General features: G+C 61.3%; 1 protein-coding gene across 15 annotated transcripts in view; it reads left to right on the forward strand.

Moving 5' to 3' along the window:
* Positions 1-12,892, forward strand: part of MEF2D (myocyte enhancer factor 2D) — a 66,593-nt gene that overhangs the window by 24,564 nt on the left and 29,137 nt on the right. For 13 of the 15 annotated variants that reach the window (XM_072028226.1, XM_072028221.1, XM_072028229.1 and 10 more), the window contains exon 2: positions 312-381. The gene's annotated coding sequence lies outside the window, so the exon portion shown is untranslated. Of the gene's footprint in view, positions 1-311; positions 382-8,514; positions 8,537-9,028; positions 9,051-12,892 lie in introns of those variants that run through there. The other 2 variants (XM_072028228.1, XM_072028227.1) reach the window with 2 other exon arrangements.

Consider the following 12,892-nt stretch of genomic DNA (forward strand, 5'->3'; position numbering starts at 1 on the left):
TTAATGATCACTTGGATTTTATGGTTGCTTTCATTCCCAGGCTCTTCTCGGTTTCTTTTTCTCCCCACTCTCCTTGCGCTCATCTCTCACCTTGCTCTTGTCACCCTTTTCCCTCACTCGTGCCCTGTCACACCTCCTGGCACCGACGCCTCCTAGGGTCAGGGCTTTCAGCTGCTTCCCCGGGGCTCCGTGCAGGCTGTCCCCGCTCCGGCTGCGGGGTCACCATGGGAGGGGACCCCCCGGCCGTGCCGTGCCCTGCTCGCTGCCTCCCTCCCCTCAGCCTCACGGCCGTTCCCTTTTTCCTCTTGCAGCTTGACTGACGAGCGGTGGCCGCAGCTCCTCGGCTGGCAGGATCCGAAGATGCAGGAGTCCGCGTAGCAGGTAGGGAGCACAAAAAAACCCTTTTCCTCCCAGATTTGCTTTCCACGGGACGAGCATCTCCCCCTGGCCCTGTGTTCACCAGGAGCTCACCTCCCATTTTTTTGCAGCGGGCACCTGAGGGGCTGAGCGCCGCGGCCACGCTCCTTGGAGCAGCCTCTTGGGCGCACGGCGGCGTGGATCGGGGCTGGCAGCGCTTCCAGCCCCCGTGGCAGGGAATTTTGTGGGCAAGGCTGTCCCAGGGCAGTCGGCTGGACGAGCCCTGCGGGCAGAAGCCGCTGTTATTTTGTCCCCTCGCCTTCCCCAGAAACGAGGAGGGAGGGAGGGCGTTGCGGTGCGGCTCAGAAAGGGCTCGGTGTCTGCGCGCTCCCCCTTCCTGACCTTCTTTGCCTCTTTATTGCTCTTACGGTAAATGTTTGCATCTCCGCCGGCTGTAACGAGCTTGTGGGAGAGCCGAAGCCGCGTCCCTCGCTTGTGCGGAATCTTTGGTTTCGTGTAATGCATGTTCCCTCTCTGCTCTTCGGATCAATAAAAGGAAAGGTCTTAAAAATAATCCGAGCCCAGCTCCCGAAAGGAGGGGACTCTCTTCCCTCCGCTTAGCAAGCACTTTGGCTGGCTTGAGATGGCTTTTTAGTGCCGGAGAGGGGGCAGGTGAGCTGTTTGGAGGCTTGGGGCTGGGAGATGGGAAGAGCTTTGCCCATTTCCCTGCAAGGTCGGGGCCAAGGACTTCTCCTGCTGCCATAAATCCGCGGGGCGAAGTGGTGGATGGTCCTGCTGTATGGGGGCAGGCGAAGCGCCGGGCGATGTTGTCCTGCCGCGTGTGACAGCGACGTGGCGAGCCTGGGGACACGGCACAGGGCTGGGTGAGGACAGGGCTGGCTCCCGAGCACCGTGGTCCTGAGGCACCCCCGGCCCTGCTCAGGATGCCGGGGGGCAGCAGCGGGATCTCTAAAAGCCTTCATTTGTCCCCAAATGCTGCTGGAGGCCGGTGTCTCTGCGTGTTTTACGTCGGCACAAAGCGCTCGGGTTTGGGGCTGGAGGTGCCGCTGGAGGTGCAGGCGTTGAGTTTGGATCCAAGGAGGAGCAGCTCAGCAATCCCTGCACCTCCACGGCCGGCACGTGGAGCTGGTGGCTTCCAAAAACACCTCCAGGGGCTGCTTTGAAGCTCGTCCCCCCCCCGGCTCACCGAGTGACAGGAGCAGAGGGATCGGCCCAGCCTCGGAGGCGTGCGGCGACCGGCGCCGGGCGCTTTTGTCCCCTCCAAGCCACATCCTCGCGTCCCGTGGCGCTCGGTGCCCGCGGTCGATGGGCATTTTGTGCCCCATTTGCTCTGCCCGAGCAGGGCTGATGCAGGAGCTCTTCTTGGGACCGTGACCTTAACGGCATCGACTCCTCCGTGTCCTGAAGACGGTCGCATCGCCGCTCAGGAAATCACGTGCCCGGCACCGCGTGCGCCAGCTGCAGGGGCTGTGCCAGCCTGCTTCTCTCTCTCTTTATGGGATTTTGCAGCAAAAGGCTGATTTCCCTCTCGTGGAGAAGAGACCTGAGGTTGCCGGGCCCGGCTCGGGCGTTGCGAGATGTTCTTTTTATGAATTTTGGAGGTTTAGTTCTGGTGGACACCTGGGCTTGCGGCCACTGGGATCACGCCGTGCCGTAGCCATGAGCAGCCCCTCACCCGGTGGGTTTGGCACGGGGCAGGGGGGTGCTGGAGGAGCTGTAGGGTCTCTCCACAACCCCCCTGGGTTCCCTTCTCATCCCAAAAGAGAGGAGGAATTGGCAGGGCGATGCCTCCAGCCCTGCACCCTGAGGTCTCCTTTCAGCTCCGGGGGGCGCCGATCAGGTGCCAGAACCCGCGGGCGTCCCGACGCCGGCGTGGAAAGGGGCGAAAACCATTTTTGGGGCTGAAATCCTCAACTTTGGGGGCAAAGCCAGCCCCGCCACACCAAACCACTGCCCTGGCTGCGTGGCTCTGACCGGGGGCTGCATCCCCTGCCCCGTCCCCCCCCCTGCCCTGCGCCCCGTCCCGCGTTTCCTCCCGGCCGCCAGCGCCCCGCGGACGTGGAAGGGCCGCAGCCAGGCTGGCTCCTGGAAGCCCCGCTCACTCTTTCCACTGGAGAGTTAAAATTAGCAGCTGCTTTTTTTAAAACAGGCGTCGCTTTAAAAGCCCTGCCAGCCCAACTGGGTTTCCTTTTATTGCCCCCCCCCTCCTGCCGCCACCTCCTCCCCGAGCTCCTTTTTCTCTGGAGTTTTGTTGTTGTTGTTGTGGGGCGGGTGCTGCGCTTTTCTCCCCCTTCTTCTTTTTTTTTAATTTCCCTCCTCGCTTTTTTAGTTATTTTTTTTTTTTTCCCCCCTTTTCGTCCCTCTCTGGTAAGCGCGGGGGCAGGGTTTGGAGCCAAACAAACAGCACGGGGCCCCCCCACCCCGATCACCTTATGGGATTTACAGCCCTTATCTCTTATCAGCCTCCCCGCTGTGCCTCCCCTTTCCCCCCCGTTTGCTCTGGCACAAAGCTCCAGCATCCCGTTAGCCCCACGTACCCACAACTTGGGGTTTTTGGGGTGTGGGGGGGGTCCCATATTGGAGAGATCAGCTGCATGGGGATGGGGAAACTGAGGCACGGGGGGAGGATGCTCCTCGCTTATGGGATTGGGATGGGAGAGTTGGGATTTCCCCCAAAACAGTCGGAAAACTCGCTCCGAGCCCAGCTGCTTGGTTAACACGGGTAAAACCCATCCGGGTGGGGGCCACTTTTGCCCCCCACCCATCACCACAGCCCCCCAGGGGGACGCTGAGCGATGGCACGGGACGGATCCGTCCTTGTCCCCTCTCCACGTGGCTCGGGGGAGGATGCCCCGGGGGGGGGGGACCCCGCTCGCCCCGGGGGCTCGCAGGCGCCGAGGGGACCCCGGGACCGGTGCTCGGCGGTGGCCGTGGCAGCCCGGATCTGCGAAAGCAAACAGGAAACCGAGCGGGGAGCAGCCCACCCTATTTACTCGCCCGCGGCTCGCTTGTTTACCGGGGGTTCCCCCTGAGGTCGGTGCTGGGGTTTTTTAACACCTTCCTGCTCAGCCCTGCCCCGGTTCGGGGCCCCCCCAGGGTGGGAAGGGGGCGTTTTTTTTGTGGGGGACCCAAAATTTGCTTTCCTTCCAGCGCATGTGGAGGAACTCCGGGTAGGGGTTTGGCCCTGCGGGATGCAGGGATGCTTGAGGTTGACCGGCGTGGCTTTTCTAGGGTTTTTTTGGGGGGAGAAGGGAGGGGAATTGGGGTCCAAAAGGGGTCGGTGCGCGCGGTGCTGTGCCCAAATTTCCCCAGCTGCTGGGTGTGCAGGAGGAATGGGCTCACCAGTTTTGGGGTGGGCTCGCCAGTTTTGACTAATGGTGCCATCCGAGGGGGCTGAGGGTGACCAACGGAGGTGGAGGGGTCTCAGATATGGGCTTGCCCCCCAAAAATAAGAAGTCTCGGAGGTGTCCGAGCCTGGGGATTTCCCGTCACCATCTCCTGGTGTGGGGACACAGGGACCCCAATGGTTTGGGGACGGACGCCTCTGCCCCTGCGCTTTTTTGGGGTTCCTCACGGCTTTGGGGCCGGTTCTGCTCTGATCCTGGGTGGGCCTGGGTTAGGGCAAATCACCCCGGTAATAATTCTGCTAACTCCAGTAAGGATTTTAAGATGCATTCTGTGAAAACTTAGGTGCAAAGCCTGTAGGAGGGAGGGTTTTTTAGGACGAGTTTTAGGTTTTTATCTCTTTTAGTTCTTTAGCGTGCCGCCCTTGGAAGAGGATCTGGGGAAGGACCAAACCCAGCTCAGAGGCTTCTCCGTGGCCACTGAGATCTTGGTGGCAACAGCTGTGGGGTGGGTGAGAAACGCCACAATTTGGGCTAAAAAACAACGTTTAGCCAGTGCTGGGGGGGCTCGGCGGGGTCTTCGCTCTGGTTTTGGCACTGTTTGGGGACGGGTTTGTGGCCGCGGGTCCCATCCCTGATCTTTGGAAACCAAACCTGGGTCCCGCTACCTGCTCCAGGCCTGCTGGGAGACTGCTTCCCTCCTCCTGCTCTACCTCTTTTTTTTTTTTTTAATTTTATTTTTAAATCCCCTTTCTTAAGCCAAAATTTTGGCTGAAACGCTTTAACTTCTACCCGCCAACTTGCTCCTCCTGAAAACCACGCGTTTTCTCCCCCCCCCCACCCCAATTTGGAAGCCTGCAGAGAAAAAAAAAAAAAAACGCCTTGTGGCCACATTTTTTTTCTCTTTTTTTTCCCTATTTTCCCTTTTCCAAGAGGACTTTCCCCCACTGGGACTCGCCTTCACCCACAACACTTGGATAACCCCGATGGCTCCCGGCTGCCTTCGGGTCCCATGGGTGCCCCCGGCACCGGGTGCGGGAGCATCTCCGCAGCTTCCCCGCGCTCGGGGGGCTTCGGGGGCGAGCTGGGCACGGGCACGGGGCCGGGCGGTGACTCAGGCTCCTGCTTTCTATTCCTGGCAGGGCCAGGAAACGCGTCGGGAGTGCGGGCGGCGTCGGGCTCACGGGGCCGTGACTGCAGCCCGCGTCCCCAGCGCCGCCGGGCCGGGCATCTCCTTGCGCTCGCCCCCACAGCTCGCTGGGGTGGCCAAAATTGCAGGCCCCGCGGCGTGCCGAGGCTTTTCGTAGCCTGGCCGCCCATCCCTCGCGGAGTTTTGGGGTGATTTGCATTGTTTTGGGGTGATTTGCATTTCCCGAACGCCCTCGGGGAGAGGCGTGATGTGACGTGGGCGTGCGCGTGAGCAAGTCACGGGGACACCGCGGCGAGGGACGGGGCCGGGCGTTTTCGGGGTGCAAGCAGCCATGTAAACGTGTCAAAAACAAACCCCAAAGCTTCTCAAAACCCAAGGATTAGCTCCAGGGCCGTGGGACACGGATGGGGTTAAAGCAGCTCCACTTTTGCCTTCCCCACTAATAGGAAACACACCGCAGCGGGGCCGGCTGGCGCAGCCAGCGGCGGCCCTCGGCACGGGGACCCTGCACGGCTCGGTTTGGTTTTGGCTTTCCAGTTTGGCCCGGCTCGGCCCCAGTCATCGCCTGCAGCGGGGCCAGCTGCACGGGGCGGGGAGGACAGGTTCTGTGCCGGGAATGGGAACAGGAATGGGAACGGGGCACTTGAGAGTGAGCGGCAGCAGCTGACGGCCAGCTGTCTCCGCGAGCCGGGGCCGGATCCTCACCCCCCAGGCCAGCCTTTGCCGCCGTCTTCACCCCGAGGAGCGAGGGCTGCACGTGGATGTTTGTTCCCTCTTCTCCCCAAATAGCTCTGTCTGGTGGAAAGCTTCCACCGAGGGGCTGGGGAGCAGAGTTTGGGGCTGGAACTGGGCAGGGAGGTGAGCGGACGTGCCGCGGGCTGACTTGTGCCGTGAGAATGGGGTCTGGTGGCTGGGATGGAGGCGCAAACCCGGCCCTGGATGTTCCCAGTGCTGCTGCCCGATTTCCCTCATCCTTTTTGGGGATGCTTTGGTGTGCTGAGCCCCACGGGCATCCAGCACAGCAGCAGGCTCTGCGTTCCCATCGCGTTCCTGGATGGCACGGCGCAGCAGCAGCCACCGTTGGGTCTCGTGGAGTTTCCCCTGGGTAAAACCCACCCTGGGGAGAGATTTGTCCTCGTTGTCACGGGGGGAAAACCCGGCCCCGCTCCTGGAGAGCCCCAGACTTTCCTTCTGGGCAGGTTTCGCCCTCCTCCCCCTGCAGAATCTCAGTGCGGAGCCACGCTCCCATGTCCTGGTCGAGGCAGGGGTCTGGAGGCAGGGGTGGTGCCCATCAGGCCTGTTGTATTTTGGGATTTTCGAGCCATCAGCATCCTTCTGGTGGCCCAGGGGTGCACCCTCATGCTCAGGAGCAGAGGTTTGGGTCCCTGCTGCACCCTTCTCGTGGCTGATGCCTGGCGCTTACCGTAACAGGCGCTGGTGCCGCGCGGCACCGCTCCGCCTCGGCTCCCCCACCCCTCCTTGGTGTGGTGCTGCACGGTTTCCCATTCGAGAGAGAAAACCTCAAAGCGAAACACCGAAGCGTCACCACCGCCGGGTGCAGGAGCTGAGCTGCCCTGGGGGGAGCAGGGCTGGGTGACCCCAAAACTGCAGCTACTTCGTCCCCATCCATCCCCTTTCCTCCCCATCCATCCCCTTTCCTCTCCATCCATTCCCCTTTCCTCCCCATCAATCCCTCCCCATCCATTCCTCCCCTTTCCTCCCCATTCCTCCCCTTTCCTTCCCCTTCCTCCCCTTTCCTCCCCAAGTCCTCAACCCAAACTCCCCCGTCTTGCTCTGCTTTGGGATCCAGCCCTGCTTTTGCTCCCCCCCCGGCACGGGTTCGATTTGACAGCCTCCTGCTTTCCATCCGGGCTCGGAGCGCAGGATCCATCCCCCTAACTCAGCTCCCTCTCCTTCTCTCCCTTTTTTTAATGAGTCAACCTCTCATCTGTCATATTAAACCTCCTCATTACCAGGTATCTAAATTTTGCTCTGACAATAGTGACAGGGGAAGCTGCGATATCATTGCCGCGGCGCATGGCTACGGGGAGCTGGCAGGTGGTTATTTCGTGCCCTGCAGGGAGCCGTGGGGGTGGGCGACGGAGCCGGATAATGGGCTCTGGCTTCCCTTCATTTAGAAAACTGTACTTAGTGCCGAGGGAAAATTACCCCGCTCCCCAGCGCCGGAGCTGGTGACGGATGGAGGACAGGAGGGAGGCGAAGCGGCCTCGCCATGGGACTCCGGCATCGCAGGTGACGGTGGGCACGCGGGGTGGGCGCGGGACCCTCCCCGGCACCATCCACAGCCCCAACAGCGCCTGGGAGGGTTGGGTGCTACCTCCGGGGGTGCCATCGTGTGGGTGTCACCTCCAGGGGTGCCACCGTGTGGGTGCCACCGCGGGGATGCCACCGCCAAGGTCGTGCCGCTCAAGGTGGTGGCTGTGGTGGCGGCGAAACCCGTCCTGTGCCCAAGGGCGCTTCGGAGGTCGCTTGGCAAAGCTCTGCCGGGCCTGACGCCTCCGACCCGTGCTCCCCTGCCCTGTCCTCATGGAGTGGCTCCTCGGGGGGCATCACAGACCCGTGGGTGCTTCCTCCCAGTAGCCGCCTTCTCGCCTTTGCAGAGCGCGAGCGTCCCTGGGTGGCTTCTGGCTTTTGGCCAGCGCCGAGCAGGGCCGCGGGCGCGCCGCTGACCTTGTCCGGGGGGCCCCCTCCCCGCTTCCTTCCCCCGTGTCCTTTCCATTTAAGTGGTGTGGGCAGCCACGAGCCTCCGTCGGCTCCGGCCGTGCTGGTGGCACGGGGAGGGTGAGAAAGGGACCTCAGGGATGTGGTCGGCCACGGGCTGTGAGGGCACCCCTGGCTCATCACGGCCCCTTCACCTCACGCCTGGTGTGACGCTGGCGCAGACGAGCGCAGGAGCTGCAGGGGAAGAGACAGCGTGCCCCTGGTTAATGCTCTCCCCAAATCCTCTAAAGCCCCCCCTGTGAACGCTGCTTCTCCAGCCTCGTTTAAGGGCTGTGCTTTTTTTTTTCCCCGGGCTCGGCCGCTGTTGGCACGGCCCGCGGTTTTGTTACAGCTCGGCGGAGCCGGCGGCGCGGTTGGCATCTGCTTTTCTCCAGAGAACGCCTGAATCTGGGTCAGGAATATATGTATCTTTTCAAATTCCTCGGGGGCCTGATTGAATCCAGCCTTGATTCTGCTCTCTGGAGCCTCCCGAGGTCTGTACCTGCAGCTGGTGGGACGGATCCTGAGCCGGCAGCGGGGCCGTTTTTGCAGAGCCCCCTCCCCAGGAACCCGCCCGAGCTGGGCGCTCGCTGCTCCGGCTGCGCTCACCGGGCGTCGGGTGCGCGGGAGGGACCTGCCCGCCCGCTCGCTGCCAGGCTCCTCTCCGCATCGTGCCGGCTCTGCACCTGCTCCAAGAGCAGGATTCGGCCCCTGGGAGGGCTCGGGCGAGCCCTGCAGCTGTGCTTCCGAGCCAGGTTTGCTCCGGAGCCGCGTTTCGGCCGCCTTCCTCTCCCCTCCCCCTGCCTGCATCTGGAGGCTCGGCACAGGAACCCAGATAGCATCATCCTGAAACCAGAATAGAAGCTTTGGAGGAGACTCGAGCGTGTTTGTGCGGTTTTGATCTCGGTTTAGAGATAAAGAGGTGCTAAACAATGCTGAGCTGGTGAGTTAGCCCTTCGCACGGCGCGCAGCGGGGCCGGGGGCGCGCGGACACGCGGTGCCCGACGGAGCTGTGACCGTGTCCTGCCCGGTGCCACCGTCCTGGGCAAACCCACGCGGGGCGATGGCTCGCTGGGGAGGTGATGGCGAGCACGAAGCGGCGACGTTGCAGGAGGAGGAGAAGGAGGAGGAGGAGGAGGAGCGGTGCCAGCTGAGCGCCAGCACCGTGCGTTAGCGCCGGGGGCTTCTCGTTCCCCCCTTCCCCACGGGAGAAGGAAGCGGGGTCCCTCGGATCCCGAAGCCGGCGAGGAGGAAACGAAAAGTCCTTGGTGTCAGCGTAGAGGATATGTAAAAAACAACAATTAAGGCACAAAAGGCCGGCCCAGCCGCCAGCGAGAAAAGGAAACAGGAAGGCAAGAACTGCAGCTAAACAGTCAGGTTCAAGAGGTGACCCGAGCTCAATCCGTAGCCTTGGGAGGTGGAAGTGCAGCCCTGCGCCGCTGCCGGTTCGTGCCGTGGTGAGAGCGAGACGCACGATGCTGGGGGCTTGGACACCTCGGCTGCGCTTTGCTGCTTCGTTTGCAGGTGCTTTTAGGGCTCTTTTGCCACAGGAGAGAGGCCGGGGGTGCTGCCAGGCTGCTCTCAGGGCACTGCGTGGTGTCTCCCGGGCTCGGCTGCTTTTCCCGGGGGATGCTGCGGGTTTGGCACCGGGGGGGCCCCGTGCTGGTGCCCGCACAGCGCCGGCGCCTCCCTGCCCTGACCGGAGAAGGATGCCCCGGCTCGAAGGATGCCAAGCAGGGATAAGCCCATCTTTGGGATAATTCCTCCAAATCCTCATTAAAGGGTGGTTTTGTGCTGCGGGAGCGGGTGGTGCTGGGGGGGGGGGGAAGGCGCTGGCTTTTGGCTGTTGTGGTTTTATTTTGGGGTGTGCTTCCCCGTGCCTGGTCCTGGCCGCTGGTGCCTCCACGTTGCTGCTTGCAGCGAATCTCCTTTCCTCGTGCCTTGCAGGAGGTGGGAAACAGCCTTTCTCCCTTTAATTTGGGATTCAATTTTGGATTTAATTTGGGGATTTTCTGCGCCGCTGGCAGGCCTTCTCCCTCCCGTTCACCTCCTCCACCAGCTGAGCAGTGCAGGGCCCTCCAGCCTCTTCCCGGGGGAGCACTTTTCTTCTTTTCCTTCCTCTCCAAATTTCCTTCCAGATTTTGCTGTCCCTTTTCACCCTGCTTCCACCACGGGTTTGTGCCCTGGTGCCCCGGGGAGCGTGGATCCGGGAGCGCACCGGGAAGGGCAAGGCCACGCAGAAGTGCAGAGCGGGCAGCACTTGAAAGGAAAAAAGTTGTTGTGTGTTTTTTTTTTTTTTGGAAAGGATACAATTATTTGCCTTTGCCTTCCTATTCCGAGGGCTTTGGGGTTCGCCGTTTTGATCTCGCCTTTACAGCTGCGCGGCGGCCGCTTGGTTTATTGGAGCTGACATTGTGCTGAGCTCACAATGCGGCTGACTTCAGCGAGGAGGCAAGGAAAAGGGGACGCGATAAAAGTGCGTTAAAAATAGCAAAAAAAGGCCCCAAAAAGTGGGTGTGAGACCCTGAGCGCCCCCGCTTGCTCCTAGGGAAATGCAGGGATCTTTGGGGGGATGGAAAAAGGACGGTGCGGAGGACCCCACTGCTCGTGCAGTGCTAAGGGAAAATATTTAAAAATTGGTAAAATAGGCTGTAAATATGTATAAAGGGTCAGGAATGCAGGAAAAAAGTCTCGGGGGAGATGGCAGCTCTCGTGCCTCCCCAGCTCCTGGGCTCAGCACCCCCCAAATTCCTGGTTTTGTGCAAACACCTCCCAGCTGAGAGGCTGCTGCTCCTCTCCTTTCTTCCCCCATTTGCAAAATGCTAACTCTGCTCCCTCGCCCGTCTCTCCAATTTGAAGCAATTTGCTTGGAGCCGGGTATGAATTACTCAGCACAGAGTTAACCAGCACCTGCTCGCAGTTAATTGGCATGTGTGTTAATTGCCGTGACAGTCACGCTGGTGCGAGCGCGCGAGGGGGTGCCGGGTGGGAGGGATGCGGCCCCGTCCCAGCGCAGCTCGTGGGGGCAACGCCAAATTTCCCCTGGGGTTTTGGGTCCCTCTGATCCTCGCAGCAATTCCCAGGTGCCTGTGGTTTGCCAGGCTGAATTTTAGGGCTGTGGGGATTCTCTGGTGTCTTATTAAAGGCTGGGCTTTCCCCCCTGTGTGCAACTCGTTGGAGTGCCGTGGTTTGGGGACGGCGACGTCCCCTGGGCTTGGTGGGCACACGGGGTCGGTGCCTCCTTGTCCTGTGATGGAGCGAGCCTCGTTTCCTTAGAAAACCAGGCTGAGGAGCGAGGAGCTGCTGTCTAGAAGGGCAAAAAGATGGTTGGGTCATCGGGGATATTACTCGGAATTAAAACACCCAAGGCCCCGTGCGTTACAAGTTATTGAGGAGTTTGAACTCTCTTTAAAAGTCCCAAGTCCTGGGTGCTTGGGAACGTGTGTCCCGGTGCTTGAGTCCCCCCTGAGCGTGCCGGAGGGTGATGGGAGACCCCAGTGCTTTGGGGTGGGTGATTGGGGGCTGAAATGATTTGCAGAGAAGGAAGGGGAGCCGCTGGTGAGGTGCGTGGTGGGACCCGGTGCTTGCTCTGCGTTCCTCGTGCCTGCAGATGCTGCTCAGAAAGTGGAGCCTGTGGTCGGGCTTTCTGAAACAGCCACCTGGCCAGGAAGCTTGAAAGAATACCTGGGTTTAAAAATACCTCGGGGGAAAAAAGAAACCCCGCAACGCCCTAAAACCCCACCAGGAACATGGAGAGAAAAGGGGTGAGTTTAAAAACCTCTCCGTGGGTGAGCTTGGAGAGCAGCAAGCGCCGCAGTGCTGCTCCCAATCCCTTCCCTTCTCCCATCGGAGCCCCGAATTTGGTGTTTTCCTCCCCGGTGCCAGCTCTGGATCCTCTCCCCTGGGGACGAGCAGGAGGAGCAGCATCCTCTGGGCAGCGTGGGCGAGCACCGGGCCGGGACGCGCTGTCCCCATCCAGCCAGGGCAGGCTCCAAGGAACGCGGTGTGGTGGTTGAGAAAGGTGATTTGTGTGGGGACACCTGGGTTTTATTTGCAGCTCGGGGAGGGGAGCGTGGTTTTGGTGAGAGAAGCACGAGCAAGGCTCGGGGCAGGGCTGGGCTTTGCTCCTCTCGGCCCCGGCTTTGTGAGCTCTTGGCTGCGACAGCATCCTGTGAAGGAGTCCCACAGCCGAGTAACGTTCAAATATGTTTCCTTTCACTCGCTTTAAATTTACGGCCCGTTGTTCTGCAGTGTTTATTGTTGCTGCTGGAGAGTTCCTCTCTGGTTTGGATAGCAAACCCGCCGTCGTTTCGGAGGGTTGCTCCGTCCAAGCGCTGCGGCAGAAGGAAAGAATTAGCGTCCTGCCCCGGGTCCGGATGCGGAGCTGTTGCTGCTTCGTCCTGCCGCTGGCGGTGCCGAGGCTGGGGAAGGTGCGTGTTCTCAGCCAGCTGAAGGAAACGGCTCCGAAGGGAGAAGCTGCAAAGAAAACTTTGCAGAAAGCTCCTCCTGCTTTTCTCCCAGTCCTCGCGCCGGCTCCTCGCCTCCCCGCGGTGCTGGGAGCGCGGTGCGCAGCCCGGGTACCGCGTGCGCATTGGAGAGGTGCTGGCACCCCTGGCACTGGGCCTTTCTCAGCCTCTGGTGTCCAGAGAAGACAGTGCCCGAAGTGGAAAAGATTCAAGCAGCCAACGGGCCATTTGTCCTTGTCCCGTTGGGGTTTGGAGGAAAAAGGGCTTTGGTTGTCCTCTGCCTCCCCGAGCAGTCGGGGTCCTGAGCGCTCGCCTGCTCCAGGCAGCAAACGGTGGGGAAATTTGTCTCCCTCCCCTGCCTGGTGCTCAGATCCGTGCCGAAACTGCTCAGCGCGAGGCACGATGAATAATTGCACCAAAAAAAAACACGGGAGAGTGACTCACAAGCCTCCACGAACCCCGAAAAACAAGCGCGGGAGCGTCGGGGCTGCTTTGGGGTCGCAGTGCCCAGTGAGGAGGCAAAGGATGGGGTGAAAATCCCCGTGGGGCCCAGGCTGGGGGCTGCGGGGTGGGACAGGGGCAGGGAGGAGGCTTTGGGATCGTGCCTCCCGGAGCCAAACCCGGAGCGTTTGGGGCTGCCAAGCGGAGGCAGATACGGGGCTATTTTGGGATTGGCTTTTCCCTCTGTCCGGGCCTTGGCACGGGGCACCGTGGCGTCAAAGCGCGACGTGAGCGCTGCCCCTCAGCTTTGCCAAGTCCACCCGTGCCGCCCCTCTGCATCCCGGCGTTTCACCAAAGGGGTCGGGCTCGGGCTCCCCCCTCCACCTTCCTTC

The sequence above is a fragment of the Anas platyrhynchos genome, chromosome 26, assembly GCF_047663525.1.
Source record: "Anas platyrhynchos isolate ZD024472 breed Pekin duck chromosome 26, IASCAAS_PekinDuck_T2T, whole genome shotgun sequence".
NCBI classification, from domain to species: Eukaryota; Metazoa; Chordata; class Aves; order Anseriformes; family Anatidae; genus Anas; species Anas platyrhynchos.